At 41.4% G+C, this 6,888-nt stretch overlaps 1 protein-coding gene across 1 annotated transcript in view; it reads right to left on the reverse strand.

Annotated features, from left to right (window-relative positions):
- LOC142107491 (cell adhesion molecule CEACAM8-like) overlaps positions 1-6,888 on the reverse strand; it is a 368,458-nt gene that overhangs the window by 144,722 nt on the left and 216,848 nt on the right. The window lies entirely within an intron of this gene.

Raw genomic sequence — 6,888 nt, forward strand, 5'->3', positions numbered from 1 at the left:
ATGACCTCATATGTTGGGATTTTTCTGCATCCCTGTAATAATTATAGCCGTTTCCTTATGCTGATTATAACACACAGCCCCATACTGTATATTTTCTCCAGTCATTGTTGAATTATGCATGGACGGTGATATATAGACATGTAAAAGTGACCTACGATCGCTCTGCAGCCAACCTAGTTTCATTATCTAGATATCCAGATATTCAATAAGTGGTGATAGCAGAATTTATACAGGCACATTTATAAATGTAACCATACATCATACTTGCCAACTCTCCCTGAATGTCAGGGAGACTCCCTGAATCAGGGGTGATCCCCCTCACTCCCTGAAGAGTCTGGCATTCTCCCTGATGCTGAGCCAGTACAAGACGTGGTTGGCTTCGCCATCTGTGGCATGATGACACAGTTCAGAAATTGTGTCCTATGTCCATGTATAGATGCCTATGGAGGGGGCCATTTTCATGGAGACCAAGATTTAATCAAAGACTGACAGGTAAGACAACATGGCATCAGTACTGGAGACAGAAGTGTAAAAGACACTTCAGTCTCAAGAGATAAATTAGCTGCTTTTCTTTAATGCATAGTGGCCTACTCTCCCGAAATGTCTGGGAGACTCCCACATTTCTGGGAGACCTCCCTCTCCCTGCTGTAATTGGCCAAAACTCATTACCAGAGACTATGACCGGACTGAGACTTATAGAAGCTCAAACTATTATTAGATTTACTAATGCTTCTGATAAATCACACTTAAGCATGTCTGATACTACACCAGTCTAATTCTACACTATCAGTTTGTGTTTTACAAATTGCATACGACAAGCAACATGTAGTTTTTTATTCACTTGTCTTTATTTATTTTAAAGGTATTTTATTTCTTGAGGACTTTTCCAACGCAAACTGTCTCCCACAAATGGCTGCACAAGTTATTAACATTTAGCATGCTTAATATAATAAAAGAGATAGGACCCTAGCCCAGGCCCAATTAATCAATGGGTAAGACAGGTGTAGTGTATGACATCACTGCATTCGTCCCTCAACAGCAAGCATCTAGTGCTTCTCTCTGTGCCTGACACAGTTGTCTCTGTATTACAGGAACAGTATCCATTCCGATCTCCATGTGATAGTGTATTTATCTCTCTCTCCGCTCCCCCTGCTGCAGAGATGCTGATAGAGCGAGCACTCACTGACTGCTCATGTAGTCCCCTCTGCTCCCAACAAAGCTTTGGCTCAATGACACAGAAGTCAGTGGACTGGGGATGCTGGGACTAGTAGTTCTACAATAGCTGGAGAGACACAGGTTGCCTTATAATACTGCATTGCACTAGGAATAATGTGTCCCGGCACACTGAGACTTGTAGTTCCACAATTGTAGGAAAGCCAATAGCCACATGTTGCCTAATGGTTATCTAAACAATGTTTCGTTTGGTCCTTTTTTCTATTTAAACGTATTGCCGCTTTTTATTTTTCCCTGTATTGTCGTTATAAATATAGCCATTTATATCAAAATTTTGACTGTCCACTTTACAACCCTGTACACATTTTACATGTCGACATTATGACTGTAGACATTTTCACAGTCGACTTTTCAACTACATCCCAATCAATGCAGTTTGACTATGATAGAAGGGGACTTATGCTGTCTGTTTTTGTTAAATATGTATTTTTTTTTTTACTAGCAGCAATTGACCTGCAACAATAGGAGGACCTGGTCAAAACCGCCTTAAAAAAACAAATAATTAAAAAGTGGCAGCATTATTCCCCCCCCCCCCCCCCGACCGTTTACAAATTCTACAACCATCTGTAGTTAGTATAGACCCATTAACACATAAGTGGGTGTGGTCTCTCCTTGTAATAATAACAACCGCCGGTTGGCGTCTGTTACACTCGAAGGGAGGAATAATTAGCAGATATTCCTACCATAATTTTCAGCGATGTGCGCCACACTGCCGGCCATTGAATTGATGTCCCCGCACCACATCGCCGGCCATTGAATTGATGTCCCCGCACCACATCGCCGGCCATTGAATTGATGTCCCCCGCACATCGCCGGCCATTGAATTGATGTCCCCGCACCACATCGCCGGCCATTGAATTGATGTCCCCGCACCACATCGCCGGCCATTGAATTGATGTCCCCGCACCACATCGCCGGCCATTGAATTGATGTCCCCCGCACATCGCCGGCCATTGAATTGATGTCCCCGCACCACATCGCCGGCCATTGAATTGATGTCCCCCGCACATCGCCGGCCATTGAATTGATGTCCCCACACCACATCGACGGCCATTGAATTGATGTCCCCCCGCACATCGCTGGCAATTGAAGTTTTATGAAGTCTCCCTGTGATTTAAAATGTGTCTGTTTGACATTGGGTTGCCCGCCCACCTTGACATCATAGGCTCTTTGGTGGTCATTCAAGTGTTTCATGTCATAGTATGTAATTTATGTCATGATCCCCTCGGTGTACAGTGCTGCGTATTATGTTAGCACTTTATAAACTAAAGATAATATTATTGGCGGGCAGCAGCTCTCTGCCGTTGTAGCGATGAACTTGAGTCTGATTTCTACACATCTCCGCTGTTATATCAACCTTCCATCTACCTGACCTTAATGGTTTATGGTTTGAAGTTCCTTAATGATAATTGGTTTCATTCATAGAGTAGAATGCCAGTGGGAAGAGCATGAAGACTTTGAATCCCACTTATGCTCTTAGACCTTACCAAAGTGTTGTTCTCAGGCGTTCAAATACATGAGAAAGTGTTTGATTTCCTATTTGCTACACTTTATAAACGTTATTGCTTTATGAAATGTTTTTATTTATTTTTATTTTACAAGTGTTATAGCAAAATATTGAAGAAATATCAGGAGCGTTTGCTAATCTCATTTTGATAAGTAATATGCTAAATACTATCATTTTTGTCACCTGAAAGAGTTAACTTGGATTGTTCAGAAAAATATTCTTCAGAGTTCAGAACTACAGCTTTGCAAGTCACAATAGGACTTAGTTTGATTAACAAGTTTCAAGGATATACAAGTACTGCAATTATGATTTGTAAGTTATGTCCAGTTTCACAGGCTATGTATATTTTCTTTGTAATATTTGCTGATGCTGTATTTTGTCATTCATGCTTGCGGGGTGCTAAAATGTCTATGCGACTGAAACATTATAAATATATGATGATTTCTCTTGATAAATTCAGAGCATATACTACACTCCACCTGTGGGTGTAATTATTAAGGATGAGCGGGCTCGGATTCCGCTAATCCGAGCCCACCCGAACAGTGCGGATCCGATGGGATCCGAGCACTGTTCGGGTACTTCCGGCCGCCAAAGGAATCCGAAACGAGGCTATGACATCCAAGTCTCGCGTAGGATCTCGCGAGACTCGGATGTCATAAATTCTCACCTTGCGGCCGCCATCTTCATTTCGCCTGACATCAGGGAAGAGGGAGGGTGGGGGTGCTCTGTCCTTGCTGAGTCCAGTGCTCTGTCCTTGCTGAGTCCAGTGGTGCTTTATGCTTGTGTCCAGTGCTCTGTCCTTGCTGAGTCCAGTGGTGCTTTTGTCCTGTGCTCTGTGCTGCTGAGTACAGTGGTGCTTTTGTCCTGTGCTTTGTTCTGCTAAGTGCATAGTTATTTTAAAAGTATTAAAAAATCTTAAAAAAAATAAAAAAAAAAAAAAATAAAAAAAAAATTATACAAAAATAATTTTAAAAAAGTATAAAAAAATAATTTTAAAAATATAAAAAAAATTCTAGTGCTATATATTCTTGCAGTACAGAAACATTAGTACTGCAATCTATAAAAAATTGTTCACTGTTCTTGCAGTCCAGAAACATTAATACTGCAATCTATAAAAAATTGTTCACTGTTCTTGTGACGCGCTGGACCTCCACCCTCTATATGCTGCAGGGGATGGAGGAGCAGCCATCTGTGCAGTGGAATTTAGACAAGTTGAAGGAGGTATTGTGGCCTCGGTACCAAATTGGGTACCGGGGCCACTCCACTACGCAGTCCAGAAATCTTAGTATCAGATATTAAACTACGTTCACTGTTCCTGCTACATCAAAAAAGCATGAACATGCCCTGCCATCAACAAAAACTAGAGGTAGTGACGCGCTTGAACTCCACCCTCTATATGCTGCAGAGGATGGAGGAGCAGCCATCTGTGCAGTGGAATTTAACCAAGTTGAAGGAGGTATTGTGGCCCCGGTACCAAATTGGGTACCGGGGGCCACTCCACTACGCAGTCCAGAAATCTTAATATCAGATATTAAGCTACGTTCACTGTTCCTGTAGTGCAGAAATATTAGTATCAGATATTAAATTACATTCACTGTTCCTGCTACATCAAAAAAGCATGAACATGCCCTGCCATCAACAAAAACAAGAGGTAGTGACGCGCTTGAACTCCACCCTCTGCTGCAGAGGATGGAAGAGCAGAAAAAGGCCATTCAAGCCTACACAGCCACCTACGATGGGCCACGTGTTTATGCCGCCGACTTGTGTCGCTTAGCTTAGACATCCATCTACCTCGGTGCAACCTTTTGGCCTAAAAACAATATTGTGAGGTGTGAGGTGTTCAGAATAGACTGGAAATTAGTGGAAATGATTGTTATTGAATGTTATTGAGGTTAATAATAGCGTAGGAGTGGAAAAAAACCAAAAACTGGATTTTAGCACTTTTTATGCTTTTTTAAAAATAAATCAGAACCCAAAACCCTAAATCAGAACCAAAACCTTTCGTCGGGTGTTTTGGCAAAACAAATCAGAACCCAAAACACTAAAAGTGGCCGGTGCACACCCCTAGTAATTATTGTCTCTCCGGCCGTTATGATATATCTTATCTGATCACTGACCACTTGAGAAATATTGCTGACACACCTTTTTGTTATTGAACTCTCCCTCGGTTGGAACTGTGATGTGTCTACCCCCCCCAAATAGTCAACCAGCCCCAGGAGAACTAGACCGTTTATTTTCCACGAAAACAGGCAGATGACAATCTTAGGATACCCCTGTTGGCGAATAAGTAGGGAGAGTGCCCATCTTTGAGAAGCGTAGGATTGGGAAACAGCAGGAGGCAAGTCGGTCACTCATTTTCTCGAGAATGGCTGGTAAAGACGCTTACCTAACAAGGAAAAAATCCTTAGTACTTTTGACTGCAGACTAGGCGGAACTGGTGGCCAGATGGGGAGAACCAGGAAAATGGAAGCGTTTGGAGTTGCCCACTTCCTTCGATGAATGGCACTGTGTTTGAAATAAAGCAGCGGCAATGTGAAATGACAACACTCACTAAGAACATAAGGTGGTAAGGTAAGGTAAGGTGTAAAAACATCTAAATCTTTATATATATATATATATATATATATATATATATCTTATAGGCTTGTATAACCCCCTTCCCCCCCCCCCCAAAAAAAAGACTTTAGTTAACTCACTTATCTAAAGAACAATCAGTATTATGACACTGGAGTAGCACTAGTTTGTGTACAGCGTTCCTAATAGTTACTATATGAGAAAACTCTCTTTCATTCCATTTTACTATTAACCAATACTGTATAATAATTTTCCAAGTTTTATTTAAACAGATTTGATATAAGAGTGCCACCTACTGGACTCTGCAGGAGATGTCCAGTACCTATGTGGATCATAAATTTGCCAAGGAACACACATAAAAAATAAAAAAAAAATATTGCATTAATGTCACCTATTAATAATATAGGCATTAATAATAAAACAGTTAAAAAAGTGTTTTTTTTCCTCCTTGAAATACATTTATTAGGATGTTGCTAATGTCTACTGAGCATAAAATACATTTTTGCAGTTGCTTGTAATTGCAAACACATGTTATAGCATGCATACGTGACTGTCATCACTAGTACTCAGGACTTAGACTAGCCCTGTAGCTGGAGCAAGAGATACGACAGAAAAACAAGTAACTCTGAGATGCTCAGAGCATGATTCGGAAGTGACCGTGTGCGCTTGAGATTGGCACGCCCGTACTGTAAACGCCCCTTCCTCGCCCCATTCACTCGTAGGCTGTAGCAAGTGTCCTTTGCGTTCGAAGACGCAGCGGACATGACTGCGTTCACAGACGTATCTCCCGAATCTGGGAATGCGCAGAGTGATTTTCCATATGATACACTCAAAATATCCTTGTTGAATCTGGTCCTACATGTTTTGGGTTGTGGTTTTGCTGCAAGGGAGAATGCCTGCAATACACAGCAATGATGAAAATTAAGTTTAGACTTCTACACTGAATGTATATAGTTACTAGGTGTGAATAAATCTGTCAGTGGTTACCAGGGCTTGCTGGGACTTGTAGTTTCACTAATATAGTATTTAAATTATTTTTGGCTTTTAACTATTACCCTGGCAGATACCACACCAGAGAGGCCAAGAAAAGCCCCAGTAGTATTCAGCACAAGTCTGGCTGCCACTGGAGAGGGAGGACTTCTGCATATTTTTTGCAGACCTAACTTGTCTCTGGATTTCAATCCAGTGTTGACCAGGCTGCTTCTGGTTCACGTGATAACAGGGATACCGCATGCTGCTGTCTCCGTGATTTAGTGTGATGAGCCCAGACTGGCGTTGGTAACCGCTTTTGCAGGGAGGAATCACACACTTTGTTCCCCTCCATTAGAATTATCCAAATCGGGCTACAGCACTGACAATGTGTATTAATTTTGGAAGTATGGGTCACCCGGATAATAACAAAGGAAAGAAAAAAAAAGTTATATTTTAGACACATTCCAAGTGTATTAAAGATTAATTGATGAAGCCTATGCATGCCTGTGGATCAGCATTTTAGTGAGGAGTTCGTGAAATGTGTATATTTACTAAACTGCGGGTTTGAAAAAGTGGAGATGTTGCCTATAGCAACCAATCAG

Source organism: Mixophyes fleayi, chromosome 11, assembly GCF_038048845.1.
Source record: "Mixophyes fleayi isolate aMixFle1 chromosome 11, aMixFle1.hap1, whole genome shotgun sequence".
NCBI lineage: Eukaryota > Metazoa > Chordata > Amphibia > Anura > Limnodynastidae > Mixophyes > Mixophyes fleayi.